The 16,865-nt window shown below is 43.6% G+C and overlaps 1 pseudogene across 1 annotated transcript; it reads left to right on the plus strand.

The window, feature by feature from the left end:
• Window positions 1-5,762: 5,762 nt before the first annotated feature.
• LOC146389566 (uncharacterized) lies at window positions 5,763-15,953 on the plus strand (annotated as a pseudogene). Its single transcript, XR_014799229.1, has 8 exons — window positions 5,763-5,799; window positions 8,123-8,470; window positions 8,940-9,272; window positions 9,377-9,493; window positions 9,787-10,106; window positions 10,720-11,046; window positions 12,977-13,300; window positions 13,367-15,953. The product of XR_014799229.1 is annotated as an uncharacterized LOC146389566 (transcript).
• The last annotated feature ends 912 nt before the right edge of the window (window positions 15,954-16,865 follow it).

Below are 16,865 nucleotides of genomic sequence, written 5' to 3' on the forward strand. Positions count from 1 at the left end.
TGTGATCACATGACCTAAATGTGACCTGCTGGCTTCCCTTCAGCTTCCCTCAGTGTCAGTTCACATTGTTCTTTATTTGGAATGTAACTTTTTTTAGAGCATGGTAATAACACCAGCTCTGGCTTCAGGATCAGTGAGTATTGCTGCTCCTGAGGCCTATAATCAGATTTGGGGCTCTGCACCTTTAATCAGGCCAACATCGTGTTTACTCTGAGCCCACAGAGTCTTAGGGACTTCCTGTTGTAGCTGCAGCGTCTTCCTCTGATGTTGTGTAAAGTGCTGCCAGCTGAACAAGTGTTTGTGTGTGTGCACAGCAACAGAGAAGCTTTTGTAAAAAGATATTTGTGAGCACCTGAGTGTGGTTTCATCTGTAGTTTGTCAGGCAGTGATAAATCCTCCCTTCCCACTGTGACAGTTACACACGAGGAGCTGATTTTGACACATCTAACATGTGACGGTTTGTGAGTGTTGATGTGTTTAGAACAAACATTCATGCCTGTGCCGCTGTTTGTCAAAGGCATCATCTCCTTCTGTAGATGTGTGTGTGTGTGTGCGTGTGTGTGTGTTTCCAGCTGGCAGTCTGCCCTGATACCACAACGGCTGATTAGAGCCGTTGTGGTATCAGGGCAGACATACATGTGTGGCTGATTAAAGCCACACATGTGAGTGTCAGGATCACTTCCGTCACTTTTAACTACTGCTAGGCTGAAAGTTATTGGGCAACATCTGTAAAGATGTGAAATGGCTTATTTCACAATTGTGTGTACAGGGTGTGAGTGATCACGTGAGCTGGAAGTGTGGTAACTTTAACCTCAAGCATCAGTTGAGTCAGAGCAGCTGTGCATCTCTCCTGTGCCTCCTCCATGCTCATCAGAAAACAGAATGCAGACATCTGTCTTCCTGTCCTTCAGCCAACTCTCCTCTTTCTTGTTTGGCGTCCTATATTATATGTGCTAAACTGTTTGATAATATCGTTTTATCTAGGGATGCACCGATACCGATACTGGTATCGGGTATTGGGGCCGATACTGTAAAATGTGTGTGTACTCATACTCGTAAAAGTTAACCGATACCATGAACCGATACTAACTTATTTCATTAATCAGAGGGTGGCTTGTCATTTCTGTTGTAGTTTTTTAGATTGGCCACTAGGGGGACACACTGCGCTAAACAGGCACAGAGTTAGGCGAGTGAGACTGGTGGCTCCAGATAAAAAAGAGAAACTGGAGGCTGCTGTAGCTAGGCTAAACAAAATCTCAGCAGTGTGGACCGGAACAGCCAACTTTAACTCAGGTTTTAGAAAAGCAATGAAAAATGTCAAGAGAAAATCCACGGGCAGTTAAAATAACGGAGGCTCTGACTCATTTTATCGCTCTGGATGACCAGCCAATGCCGGTCGTGGAAAATCAGGGAGATAATGGCGCCAAAACTTTCTGAAGAGGTAAAGACAAGCAGTGTGTGTGCGATGTCAGTCCTCGGTTTAACGGCACAGTGGACTGATGATCCACGGGCAGATGAGGAGTTTGTTCGTCAACACCGAATACTTTCGTTATTTTGTTTGTTTGTTTACATTATGGACACTCTGCAATGATTTAAAAGTTTATCTTATTCTCAAACCTAATTTGTATTTATTTTATTCCAAACAGAAGTGTTTATTTATTATTCTGAAAGCTCGAGACAGTGCCAATAGTTCAGTGATATTTTGTTAAATTACAATGTGGAGACTCTGCAATAATTTAACAGAAGTGCTTATTTTTCACTTGAAATTTTTTTGTGGTCATTTTTATTAAGATTTTTGTTTTTTTGGGGGAGAGAATAAAATAAAACCTGTCTTCCAATTCATTGCATTTGTGTGTGTGTGTGTGTGTGGTAGAAGTATCTGTTTTTGTACTCTGTATCGGCAAGTACTCAGATCCAAGTATCGGTATCGTATCGGTTTGAAAAAATTGGTATCGTTGCATCCCTAGTTTTATCTCTTTAAGGAAGGATGAAATGAAGGATGAAAGAAATAAAAAAGAAACGGGGGGATCTCCAACTTTCTCTCATGATGGGTAGAGCTGTGGAAATATCCAACAGTTACACTCCAGTGGATGCTCAGAAAACAGCTGAGGGTTATTATCCACCAGCCTTCTGACTAGTAGCTGACCTGCTGCTAAAATCTTGAAAATCTCATTTGCACGAGATTGTCTATCATTTATGATCCAATCAGTTTCTTGTCTGTCGTGTGACATCATCGAACCTGACAAATCTCAAAATCTGATGACAATAAATATACATTAAACTGAATAAGAATTAGTATGAATTATTTAGAAACTTTGTGACAGGACATGACAGGGAAACTATTTTACGCTGATTATTCTTGCAGAAGTGTCCTTCACTGTGTATCCAAGCAGTCACAATAAGGGAGATATGTGAGATGAAAGATGATGAGATAGCCTTTATTTATTTATTTAGCCTTTAAATGTGTAACACAAAAGGATAATAGAGGAATGCACAGATATCAACACACCATAGCACAATAAACACAGACAAGCAACATGGGAAAGAGTTCCAGTGTGTACATCTGATCTGGGACCGCTGCAATCTTTCGACTGCGCCTCCAGCTGACCCGATGTCCACATCAGAGGGGAGGTAAGCGTTGGAGGTGGCGTTGGATCCGGGGTAGGGAGGGTGATGCGTGGGTGAGTGCTTATCAGTATCAGTATATGTATGTGTGTGTGTGTCCATAGTTCAGCTGAGACAGTGTCCTTCGCCCTGCTAGGCTAAGTAAACAGTCTTCCAGCCAACCCAGGTGGCCTTGCATGGAATGGGAAGGAACAGACTCAACACAGTCGTTATCAGGGAGTTTTGTTCAGCTCCGGCCTTGCAGCCGGCGCCAAAGGGGTATCCGCATAAGTGATGGTATTTTTACTTTAGTGCGAACAGCTCATATGAATTTCAAAGCAGTTCTACAGTCCAACACTGGTCTCTCAATCTCCCGTTGGAGAGCCGCGAGCTTCGCCATACTTGCGTTCTGTGATGTTGTCATTTCTTGTGCTCAAGGAGCCAATTTCTGAGAACTCACGGCATGAGAACTCCATGTTTATGACTTCGCTTCACGCCTCCAGACAGATAAAGACCTGATTATAGTTTCCAGTCTGCTGGGCTCCAGGTGACATAGGTTTTATTAACAGAGTGAGTGAGATGGTCTCTGCAGACACCCACAGGCTCAGCGTCATGACCACACTCGCCCATAATGCTGCTCACATGTGCAAATGCTATTTTTTTTTATCCTCCAGCTCCAAAGAGCTTTGCACAGTGCACCCGAAACCAGCAGCAGGTAGTTATTCAGTCTTATATTGAAATCATCACCTGGTGTTTAATTTTTCTCTGATTTCATTAGAAAAGTTTTTTTTCTAAATTCTTCTTTAATTATTACATTTGTACACATCTGTGGAAATGTCTCTGGACTCTCCTCAGCAGTAGATTTACAGCTTTAAACAGAGAAACGTTTATTTCCCCAGAGATTGTTAACAGATCCTTATTCTAAACATTAAGATTTAAGATCTATGGTTCCCATGGTAACAACCTTCACCTCCAAGGGTTGAATAAATGTCTTGGATCCGATCTTTAGAGATAAACACTCAGTCCCCACCAAAAATCTACAGAGTAGAAACTACAATTTAGCTGATGTCAGTATCAGGATGAAACTGAGGCCAGCCTGGAAATTCTTATTTTCATGTCTTTTCATTTAGTTGAACAATATACAGAATCATTTTTAATGATTTAAATGTTGAAATGAATGTAACAGAGAAATAAATGGATGACTAAATGAAAGTGTCCTGTGAACTGAAGCTGTGCTGACACACTGAGGACAGACAGGACTCTGCATGCTGCGTTTACTGTCTGCTCAGGACAGCAGAGCACCGCTGCACACAGAAGGGTTACTGTCTGCTGTATTCATCACAAAACACTTATATCAAAATAATTTGATTGTTCACAGTTTATTTCTAATTTTTGTATATTATCATTTCACAATAACCATTTACTGGCTCTTAAAAATTAAGAAATATAGCTGCAGTTTGAAATCAGATTATACTTATTTTATCAGACATTTGAATATATTTGTCATGTTTTAAATTATAAATAACATTTCTTTAAAAAGGTCCCAGTCAGCTTTCAGAGAGCTCACACTGACTCTGTGCAGCTGAACATGGCAGACTGCCACAGATCACCTCTGAGGAAAGGGGTCGTTCAGCTTCCTCATAGTTTCACACCTAGGTGTGAACCTAGAAATGTGAACCTTCAAGTCATTGACAGATGATTATAGTGTGTCCTGGTGCTCTTCTGTGATTGGCTAAGCCCCAGACCTTCTCTCAGTGTAGCTGATTCCCCTTGCAGAGGCACATTCAGAATTGTTTGGGCAATATGGGGGGGACGAAAAATATTGGGGTGGCACAGAGTAGCCAGCAAAATTTGTGGGGCGGCCAGTCATTTTTGTTACTGATCCATACTGAACACAAGTTTGTGTGTCAGAGGGTGGTGGGAGTCAAAGAGTAGGTACTGGTAAAGATTGATTTCCGGATTCAAACCGATTATAAATTGAATAAAGTGATATCGATTCATTCAATCCTGAATCCATTTTTAAATATAAATGCATTGTGTCAGAAACGCCAGAATCTCAGGTTAAAGCTCAGAAAACAATTTCAACAACCACCAAACAGCTAAAACAGCAAATGAGAGCAGGCAAACAGATTCTGCACATAGACATAAACACAAAGCGTGGATCGTCCACCTGACGGCACGTACACAGACACGCTGCTGTTTTTATCGCCCCAAAAAATGACCTCCGACAAGAAAGCCTAATTTCTGCTCTTCAATAGAGAAGAGATTTAAACTTTCACAAATTATGCCAATTGCAAAGCACTGAGATACACTAGCAGTAAAATGTTGGGACACACCTTCTCATTTAATGTTTTTCTAGGATTTTTACCTCCTCCTCCTCTATGCTTCATGGTGGGAACCATGCATGTAGAAACCATCTGTTCATATTTTCTGTGTCGCACAAAAACACCTGAGTTGATGTGAAGACTGAAGGTTTCTACTGGTTGGGTTTGATTCTCATCCAGGTGTCTCTGGAACAGAAACCTGGGACCCTACAGAGTGCAATGATAGGTTACTACTACTTGCAGCATGCATACAAAATATAGTTAGGTACATACTGCATATGACTCCGTGGTTTCTTAAAGTTCCTGTAGCCATCACTGATTAAACCAAACATAAATGAAAAGCTTTCAGTGTATTTCAGTCTCACATATTGAACAGGTTTGAAAGGTTTTACTCTTCAGTTTTTTTAATCTCGGTTTTGTTTTGTTTTTACATTTCAGATTTAGTGTGTGGAGCCAAACCTCATGGCAGACTGCCAAAGATAACACCTAAGAAAGGGGAGACTGTTGAGTTTCCTCATAGTTTCACACCTGTTGATCAACTTTCTGTGAATCTTCAAATCCCTGCAGCTGTGTCAGCTGATCATATCCTGTCCTGTGATTGGCTGAGCTTCAGGCCTTCTCTCAGTCAAACTGGAAACGGGGATTGAGACAGTGTGAGGGTTTGTGGAGTGCCACAGTGCTGTAATGAATACTGTAGTGGAAGAAGTTCTTTCACACTCTTCATCCTGCTTTATGTCCATGATCTGCATGGAAACACGTCTATGGAGAGGAAATCCAGCTGCTGAGGGTCACATCTGCATCATTGTGTGTGAGATCTTTGATCTGTGATCAAACATGAAGATGTTTGTGGTGTTTGTGATCCTCCTGCACGGTAAGTACACCTTCCTCTCTCTGCTCTCATCATCAGCTTTTCTTTCATCTCTCTCTCTTTAATGTGTTGAAGTGCAGCAGGAGGAGATTTCCATCAAACACTGGATTCTGATTCAGATCAAACTAACAATCCAAAACAGCTCATTTTCAAATCACTGGATTCGTGGCTTTCAGATGAGCTCATGTTACAATCAGCTGCTGTGTGTGTTGTGCAGATCTCTCACCCTGCAGGCAGTCTTTGTCCTTTAAGCCTGGATCCTCTACCAGAGGCCTGGGAGCTTGAGGGTCCTGCGCAGTATCTTAGCTGTTCCTAGGACTGCGCTCTTCTGGACAGAGATCTCAGATGTTGTTCCCGGGATCTGCTTGGGGCCACACACCTAGCTTTGGAGTCACCAGATCTACTCCTTCTATTACCACTGGGACCACTGTTACCTTCACCCTCCACATCTTCTCGAGCTCTTCTCTGAGCCCTTGGTACTTCTCAGGCTTTTCGTGTTCCTTCTTCCTGATGTTGCTGTCATTTGCTATCACTACATCTATCACTATGGCTGTTTTCTTCTGTTTGTCTACCACTACTATGTCTGGTTGGTTAGCCACCGCGATTTTGTCCGTCTGTACCTGGAAGTCCCAGAGGATCTTAGCTTGGTCATTCGCCACCACCCTTGGGGTCGTCTCCCATTTTGACCTCGGGATTTCCAGGCTGTACTCATCACAGATATTTCATCAGCTTGATGTCATCCATGTAGAGGAGGTGCCTGATGATTGCTCCATTCTGTAGTCGGTATCCACAGCCCGTCTTGTGTCTTGTCACTGATCTCACTGAGGGAGTTTAGGCCTTTGCAGAACACCAGTGGACAGAGCGTCTCCTTGGTAGATCCCACACTTGATGGTAACTTGTATTATTTCCTTGAAGTTGGCCTCTCGTGTTGTTTGCCACATTCCCACTGAATTCCTCATAGACTCTTAGGGTCCTGTTAATCTTGTGCAGTTGTAGGCATTCCAGGATCAAAGTGTGGGGCACTGAGTCATAGGCTTTCTTGTCATCAATCCAGGTTTTGCACAGGTTTGTCATTCTGGTGTTACAGTCTCGAATGACTGCTCTATCTTCCAGCTGCTGGTGTTTCAGTCCTCTGGTATTCTTGCCAGTCCCTTTCTGTGGCCCGCTCATGTACTGAGCCATGTGCCTGTTCATCTTAGCCGCTATGATGCCTGACAGGAGCTTCCATGTAGTATGTAGTACTGAGGCAGGTTATTGGCTGGTAGTTGGATGGGACCAGTCCCTTCTGGTGATCCTTGGGGACTGTCTGGCCTTCAGTTAGCCAGCCACTCAGGGAGTGCAGCTTCTTTAGCAAGTCTGCATGAATCATGACAAGGCTTGATGCTCTCTGATTCTTCATGTTGGATAGCCTTTCCTGGTTGCCTGCCACAGTGATGGTTACTTGTCACAGGTATGGGCAGCTTGCTGTATTTCTAAGCCATCCCTTTTTTCATCATGCCCTCCTGCCGCTCAGATAGTTGGCTAACTTCCCTCCTTGCTGCCTGGATCTTGGACTCTACTCTCCTTCTACATGAAGGGTACTGCTACTTTTGGCTGTTCATCTTATAGCTAAAAATCTCATTGATCACTGCCACGTGACATCCAGGCTTCCCCTCTCCACAATCCTTGTGCTCTATCTTACCAGTAGCTGTGATAGCAGTTGCTTCTTCCAGATGTTGGAACGCAGAACTACTGGTTACCTCGTTGTTGGTCTAAATGTTGGCTGTTCCATATGTCCTATATCCTTTTCATATAACCCTTTCCACTGGTTTTACTTGCATAGTAGCATTCCCAAAATCTCTTCTCTTAACTAACTAACTCTCTTAACAAAATCTCATCTCTCGTTCAAAAAAAGTCTATTAGTGTCTGATAAATATTCAAAATCAGTAGTTTATATATCAGCCCTTCTTCACAATTGGTATTACCATACATAGTCAGAGAATAGCATTAGGTTGCAATTGTGCATTAACTGATGTGTGTATGATTAACTGCTTGCTCAGTAAAAAGTAAGTCATTAATTTTAAGAAGAGATTAATGTTTAGCTTAAAGGCAATGAAGTGAAGATGCTGCTGAGTTTACAGAATAATGTAGGCAGACCAGGAACCGAGACCTCTGCCATTTTCTGCAGATAACCCACAGAAAATGGTTGGATGGATACCTGGTCATTTCTTTATGTTTAGGTTGTATTTGAGTGCAACACTTGTCTCTCTGGTGTCTGCAGTTGTGTGTTGGAGACCAGCTTTTGCATGCTGGGGCAAACTTTCTTTTTCCTTGTGTGTCCTTCCAGCTTTCCAGCATGTTTTTGCTGTGGTCGTGGAGGTGAATGAAGGTGCACTTTCTGTCTTGCTGCCTTGCCAGTACACAGGTGTCATGCCTGAGGACCCTATGTTGATGTGGACTCGCAATGATATTGATCCAAAATTTGTCCATGTGCAAGAAGAAGAAGGTCCAAATCTTGAAGAGCGAAACCAGCGTTACAGTGGACGTACATCAGTGAGGCCTGATGGTCTGGAAATGAAAGACTTCAGCCTCACTTTGACAAAACCCAAACTGACTGATAGTGGCAACTACACCTGCTCCATCAGTAATGGAAGGAATGAACGAAAACTGACAGACGTACAGCTGCATGTCAAAGGTCAGCAGTCCAGTCTAACATCTTAAATAATAAAGCTGAATTATTTCTTCAGAATCTGAGAAGTAGCAGCAGAAATATGCAAAAAACTAAGAAACCAGGAAGGCGGGAAAAAGTGTTTGGAGATGTCCAACGGCTTTATACTTCATACTGTTAAAAATAATTTTCATACAGTTGTGCTTCTTTTTACAGTTATGTTATTCTTTCCAGTTATTTTTTAAGCCTCTTAAATGTTTGAGTATGTATAAAAATGACTTATTTATAAACAGTTAATGAAAATGTTGTTAAATTCCTGTAAAGGCTGTAGACTCCAATTACTCCATCATATTTATTACAAAACTTTAAAATATGATTTTTGTCTAACAGATGATGGAACTCACTGTAGATATCCAGAGCAGATGACTGTTATCAGTACTAACAGTATCACTGCTGCTGCTTCTCTAGTTTATACTGCTATCTACTGTCCTTTCAGACCAGCAGGTGGAGGTGAAGGTGGAGGAAAGGTCAGAGTCTGTTCTCCTGCCCTGCAAAACAACACCTGACCTGCCTGAGAATGTAGCAGTGGAGTGGACTCGCTCTGACCGTGAACTCATGATGGTCCATGTGTATGTAAACAGAAGTGACCATCTTACAAAACAGGACGACCTTTACTGTGGTCGCACAAAGATGAACGAAGACCTGCTGAGAACTGGAGACCACAGTCTGACCCTGAAATACCCCACAGAGAGAGACAGTGGAGGATACATCTGCACCATCTACAGGGACAAAGACATCCTGAGACAGAAAGTAGTGCTCCAGGTCAAAGGTCAGTGTTGTAGATAAACAACAGAGGTCCGTGGTAAAAAATTATAATTCAAAAGTCAAATCTTTCTTTTCTTTTTTTCTTTACCTTTGTTTATTTCTCCACAGAACAATTTCCACCTTGGGCAGCAGCTGTCCTGGTCCTCCTGGTTCTCCTTCTTCTCCTGATTCTTGTTGTTGTTTCTGGAGGTCTTTTATTTCATTTCCGGCACTATTTCATGCCAGGTGAGCTTCGGATGTTCAGAGCAGACACATGAGATCTTCATGGTTTCTGTGCTGATGTGTGTGAGACATGGCCGACTGTGGAGGCTCAGTCTGTCTGTTCTTCTGCTCTTCATCCAACATGTCTGCAGCACTTTACAGGACGCTGCAGACTAGTTACCAAAGAACGAGTCAGGAACACATCAGGAACAAACTGAGACACAATCTGACTGAGACTAGGAGACAAGGAGGGGACAGGGAGGTCATGTGACCATCACAGCTGGTGCTGACCATGTTGTGTCTTGTTTTCCTCTCAGATTACAAGGTGGAGGTGGATTCAGGGGTGGAGTCTGTCCTGCTGCCCTGCAAAACCACAGTTCGCCTGACTGAAGACACCAAAGTTGAGTGGACAAATATTAGTGGGAAGGTCCACGTGTACCAAAGCGGCTCTGACTGGCCTGAAGAACAGAACAGTTGTTATCGAGACCGCACGAAAATGAAGAAAAATCTGCTGAAACCTGGAGACCTCTGACCCTGAAACACCCCACAGACAAAGACTCAAACACCTACACCTGCACCGTCTACAGCAGGGAGGGAAGCATCCTGATGAGGAAACAAGTGGTGCTCCGTGTCAGAGGTCAGCCTCATCACAATGATGGGTTCGTTAGCAGTGAGGCAGCTATGTCAGTTAAAATATCAGTAGAAATTTTTTTTTAATCATTTATAATCAATCATAATTTAATCGCAATAACTAAAACACGCTTCATGCAGAACTATTAAAATCTCCACAAATTTCCTTCATTTTTCATGTGTAACATTTCAGAACCTCTGTCGTCAACCAAAACATCTACAAGGTATTATTTTAGTCACTTCTATGACCAAAAAGCAGGATGGCAGCTCCCCATAGATGGGGAGTAGTAGTAGTACTAGTAGTACTAGTAGTACTAGTAGTAGTAGTAGCAGTAGTAATATTTAAAAGTAAAATAGGAAACAACCAGCCTCTACTTTCAAGATTAGGCTTAAACCTTTCCTTTCTGATAACCCTGGATCAGGTGACCCTGAATCCCTCCTTCGTCCTGGTTTGTGGGGGAATTCATCTGATGTGCTTAGAACTTTTCCACTTGTTTCACTCCTACTGGAATCAGTCAAATATGTTTTCACTATAAGTATTTCACTTCATCTGATTAAAGACGATGTGCTCAGTGCTGCTGCTGTCTGTTCGGCTCATGCTGTGTTTGTTGTTCTCTCAGTCCTGCAGGTGGAGGTCGAATCAGGGGTGGAGTCTGTCCAGCTGCCCTGCAAAACTACAGCTCATCTGCCTGAAAATTGTAAAGTGGAGTGGATGGATGGTGATGAAGATGAGGTCCATGTGTATGAGAACGGCTCTGACCAACCTGAACAACAGAACAAGGTTTACAGAGACCGAACGAAGATGAATGAAGACCTGCTGAAAACTGGAGACCTCAGTCTGACCCTGAAATACCCCACAGATGAAGACAGAGGCATCTACACCTGCACCGTCTACAGCAGGGAGGGAAACATCCTGCTGAAGAAACAAGTGGAGCTGAAAGTCAGAGGTCAGTGCTGTACATACAGTTAGCAAACTAGCTAACCCTCTGATGACAGGGAAGGAGGGTGGGGTGACCTTTCTCTCCTGCCACTCATCCAGGGGTACACTGAAGTACTCCCAAGCAAGCTCTTCCCAATAGGACTCGTGCACAATACCTGACTTTGGAGCTACCATCACAGCCAAATCAACAGCTTTGCTTTCACACTCAGCTCTCTCTTTATCACAACTGCCTGATACAGTGTCCACATCACTCCAGATGTGGCACCAGTCAGTCTGTTCCTATTTCTCTCATGAACAGAACCCACAAATACAATTCATCCCTGACCCACAGTGGGTACTCCACCATTATCCAGGTGGGAATCGTCTCAGCTTGTACACAGTGTTAACAGAGCACCACTGTGCCCTCTGGGGTCACCTAATGATTTGCCAGAGTCCCACTGTGGTAAGGACCCGACACTGGATTTCATGCACTATAGGTTAATTTTTATTTTTCGTTTTCGCAACTGTGGTTTAAAGTTCCGACACCAGTCACGTAGGAACAGCTGCTTGGAATGAGTTTCTGTATTTACCCGAGAAATCTGCCAACTTATCTAACTTTACCAAGCAGTAGTAGTGGAGAAGGAGGCATGCTGCAGCTCAGAATGATGCCCCCACACTGATGAAAAGAGTCTATCCCAGTTACCATAGCCTGAAACGCAGGCTACACCCTCTAGATATCTTTAATAAATATATATTTTTTGTTTATGTAAACTTTTTGTGTGGACTCAGCACATTGTGCCAGTTCGTGACATGCCAGGGAATTGAAGGCTGTCAGTATCAGTCGAACAATGACAGCTCGGTGAATGGCTGGACGGGCCCCGTGGGTCAAGGCCTGACCAGGTTAAGTGTTCTCAGATGAGCAGTGGTATGCCTCATTCAGTCCAGGTTTCTGGACTTCTGCTATCATCAATATGCATATTGTGGAGATCAGGGAAATATTTTACTGCTACTATTCATAACCATCATCATTACCATTACATTAATTATCATTTCATCAAAGCATTTATTCAATAGATTGCACATGTTCTTAGTTAAGATTATTACACCTATCACAGAGAGCTTCTGTCTGGTAAAAGGCCAGAAGCGTCAACGGGCGGGGTGAGTGCGTTGGAGGTTGAGACACACACACACAAACAGTAGTTAGACTCATGTTTAGGTAAGAGTTCAAATAATAGTTGCAAAAGCTGGTGATTGCAAAATTGTGTCTGCCTAAGGGACAGTTTGCTCTGGGAGATAAGCAGAGTTAGAAGATTACCGGGAAGCGCCTGGCCTCCAGACGGAGAAGATGTCCTTTTAAATGTGTCAAAAGTCGTCAACAGAATGTGTGTGTTTTTGAAACTCATGTATCTTCTTGACGCATGAGGGGGCGTCATTAAAATGCCCTGATGTTATAAAACAGTTTATTGTGCAGTTTTGGGGTGAGATTGATGCTGATGGTGCAGTGTTCATCTCCCCACGCGTGTGTTCATTAAAATCATTGTTTGACCGAAGCTCTTCTGGACCATTATTGTTTTTGTACTCTCCCTCAATATTTGAACCCGTTTTTAACAATATCTTATAAACTGCTCTTAGTCTGGCCCCTCACCCAGTACCAGTCTCTCTTAGTTTCCCTGAACCACCTTCCTTGGTTCAAGAAAACATTACATTACATTACATTTAACATTTCCTGCAATGGACACCTTGACTCACCTTCAAAGAAAGCTTTGACTCTGACCAGTTGACAGTCACACTGTTCTTTAAGAAGCAGCCAGATCTGCTCAGGATTAAACAGACAGAAAATGACAATTCTGTCTCCATCATATTTTAAACAAGAACCACTCAAACGTGCTCTCATTGCAAATATTTCATGTCATCTGTTACTGTCTGTGCAGCTCATGTTGTGTTTATTGTCCTCTTAGTCTGTCAGGTGGAGGTGGAATCAGGGGTGGAGTCTGTCCAGTTACTTTGCAAAACCACACTTCACATGCCTGAAGATGCTAAAGCGGAGTGGATGGACAGTGATACCGATAAGGTCCACGTATATGAGAACGGCTCTGACCAGCCTGAAGAACAGAGCCAGGTTTACAGAGACCGAACGAAGATGAATGAAGACCTGCTGAAAACTGGAGACCTCAGTCTGACCCTGAAACAGCCCACAGAGAGAGACAGTCGGAGATACAGCTGTGTGGTTAGAAGGAAGGGAAACATCCACAGAGGCAAAACTGTGCTGCTGAAAATCAAAGGTTTGTTGGTTTGTTTGTTTATTTATTTATTTGTCCTTGTCTGACTGTCTTGTGTCTCCCCTGCAGGGAGAGTTCAGGTCCAGGATCAAACAGGGGACATCAGGAACAGAAGCAGCTCCATTGATCCGACTCCTCTGATGGCTGATCAATCAGTTTGATCTGTGTGTTCTTTGATTATTGATCAGTGATGTCAGAGTGGAGTCAGTGTGATGTTGTTGTTGTGTGTTTGAGACTTTTAGTGTCCATGAAGGTCTCTGCTGCCGTAGATCCTCTGAACTGTGACAGAGGTCTCACTCTGGAGGAAACTCTCAGCACTTTCCAGCAGCTCCTCCATCATGGAGGACGTTCCCTCACTGTAACAGGTGGAGGAGAGAGGAGAGGAAGCACAGGTGGATCCTCTGAGGAAGAGGAGCGTTCCTACAAACCACATGATCACATGACCAGAGGGGCGTGGCCTTCAGTGGTAGTAATAAAGGAACAGTCCACATGTTCCACTTCGAAGGCTCATCTCCAACAAAGCAGACCTGTGATCACTTTGACTCAGTATGATGGATTGTTTGGATTGTTTGTAAGGACGGGAACTGATGAGAATTTAGTGATTCAAATTCCTTATCGATTCTCATTGGCTCCACTTTGAGAGTCGCCACCATGTCAAAGCAGCTTATCAAAGACATTACATTCATGCATATTAAATACATGGTCAAATGTTTGTGCATGTTGGAGGTGTTTCCCATCTTTGTCGTGATGAGTGTTTACTCAAAAAAAGTAAATTAAAAACATTATTACACATAATACACAGAAGACTTTTCTTGAAAGTAACACAGTACGTTACTTAATTACTCTAAGGTAAAACAGCAACAGTTTGGGTTTTCCTCCTTTGACACAGAAACTAAAACTGAAATCAAGAACTGATAAGGTCCAATTGGACTACTGGGACTCTCGATTCCCATCCCTAAGCATTTGTAGGGATGGAGTGGGGGAACTGTAGGCCCCACAGAGTGGTACTTTACCTTTAGTGTGCCATTAGACTGGACTCCTATCAGCTCTAACTGCATGTTCACAGGTGCTTTTTCCATTTCTGTTACGGAGCAGTTCAAAACTAGCCATGAGAAGATCAACAGGACGATATGAAACAACAAGGCAAAGGAGAATTATTTGTCATGGTCCTGGGTCATTTAGACCCAGTGTTCTCTGATTTCTTGTGTTTCTGTATCGTGTTAAGTTCATTTGTTATTCTAGGAGTTATTCTATGGTTCATAAGTTGTTCAGTTGAGTTTACTGGATTTCCCCTCGTGTCTTTACGCCCTGTGTCTCCCTGTGTGTATTAGAGTTCTGGTGCCTGTTTACCCTCCTTGTGTTTTATTCCATGTTTCCTCAGCCCGTCATGTCTGAGCTCTCCCTGATGCTACTCAGTGTTCTCTCTCCCCTCCAGTCTGCGTCTCTGTGTATTTCCTGTTTTACTTTGAAGGTCTGTGTCTTACCTTAGTGTATTCTGCTTTGCTTCCTTGTCTCGTCATGCCCAATCAGTTCCAGCTGTGTTGGCACCTGTTGCACGTTTCCTCACGTTTCTATCTGTGTTTTTATAGTGTGTGTCATCTCGTGCTTGTTGCTGGTTCGTCCGTCACCACCTTATGAATAAAACTCACTTGTATCTCAGCCGTGCCTGCATCTTGGGTCCTAACTCTCAACCTCCATGACATTATTAGAAGAAAAGAATGGTGACAGCAGAGGCTGATCCCTATCAGTCCAACGAATGGTCACTTTATTTTCAGGACTTAGGGTTAGGGTTACGATTTACTCAAAGCATGTTTGTAGGGCGGTGCTCACATTCAGACGCTGTCAGACTCGGAGCCATGGCTCTGTGGTACATGCACACACCTCTGCCATTCAAAGATTCTTTGTATAGAGCTTATTTCATTCAACACTCAACTGTAAATTTGGTCTTTTTCAATGTTGCATTCAGTTTATATTTTTACGTCTCACAGCGCTGCATTCACACCTGTAAAGGGTAACAATGTAACAGATGTGTAACAGTGAGCTGTGCCTGTGGTGTGATGACATCACACCCTGAAATCTTTTCTTCTTTTTTTTTGGAAACAGAAGTATAAAGCTCGTCTTTGATTCCAGCTGTGCTGCCATGTAATTACAGCAGAGATGTCTGCGATATGTAATCTGTGTAAGTTACCAGCAGCCCTACAACGTGGAACTACAGTAGTTACATATGCTGGAATTATTACTTTCTGGTATGCAGTGCTGAGACCACACCATCATATTTTCTAATGTTGTTTTTTCTTCCAGCTGCTACCAAAGCCATCAGCTCCTTGTTGCTGCTTCCAAGCTTTTAAAGCACAAAACTCCGAGTGCATCCAGTAAAATGCTTCCATTCAGGCACGTTTTATTTTTTTATTTTCACTTGCTAGATACGGAACAGACTTGAATGAGGAAAAGAAAAGGGAGAAAGGAAGAGGGGGAAAAAACAGCGGAGAAGAGAGACGGGGATAAAGGGCAAAAAAACCAAAAACCAACTAAATAAGCAGACAAAAAAAAATACATATATCAATCACCTGGATCACCTGTTGAGAAAGAAAAAAGAAAACAAGCAGAAGAAAACGAGAGCAATACAATAAACAACATCACAATGATCTATGTGAATATAACAGTAAATACTAAATGTTAAACATTATTGTGCAGCACGTAAGATCGACAGCGCACAGTGTGCTTTGAGGTAGGAGCCAAAAAGGGTGTAGTTTGTGTGTGTGAGCACCCGTGTGTACACCTGTGAGCATGGACGCGCTTGTATTTAAAAGGTTCCTTCATGTAATGATCTGCTAGAGGGTGTGGGGGGGCCACAGCTCCGTCCTCCAGGGCATGAAGCAGGTATGGAGGAGATCAAGACTCCAGACATCCAGAGGCCCTCAGAACACAAGAGACCAAGGAAGACCAACAGAGGGGCAGCCGCGCCACTGTCCCAGAAAGAGCTGAGGAGAGTCCCAGATGAGGGGTCACTCAGCAGCCGCGGAGCAGAAGCCAGGGGGGGGGTGCAGTGACGTGCCCGTGACCTCCGCCGGCAGCCAGCTGCGCCCGAGAGGCCGAGTCCCAGGCCGAGAGGCCGAGGGCACCCCACCCCCGAAGTGGCCCGAGCGAGCCCCAGGCTCCAGGCCCCGATAAGCAGCCACCAAGGAGTGAGCCGGTGTGTACCTGGACGCCCATCCCCGGACACAAAGAACCACCAACGCACCGATGTCTGAGGGCGTCTGCCACCGGCAGGGGAAGTGGTGGGGGGAGATAGGCCTCCAAACCTTGGAGGGCCTGAGATGTCCCCAGAGAGGTGGCGTCTGATACCCAACCTGACATATAGACACAGACATACAGGCACACACAGATACAAACATCCATTCCCACCCTCATGCTCTCATATGCAATTACTCAACACTCAACCAACATGGAGACAGACATAGAAAGACACTGTACACACAATCACACTCCCCAAGCGTACTCTAAGAACCGGGTCTAGGTACCCTTGCCCCTGGAGGGGGAAACTGCACCCAGATCCAGGTGGTGTTAC

This window comes from Perissodus microlepis, chromosome 3, assembly GCF_051167445.1.
Source record: "Perissodus microlepis isolate ML-2025 ecotype Zambia chromosome 3, ASM5116744v1, whole genome shotgun sequence".
NCBI lineage: Eukaryota > Metazoa > Chordata > Actinopteri > Cichliformes > Cichlidae > Perissodus > Perissodus microlepis.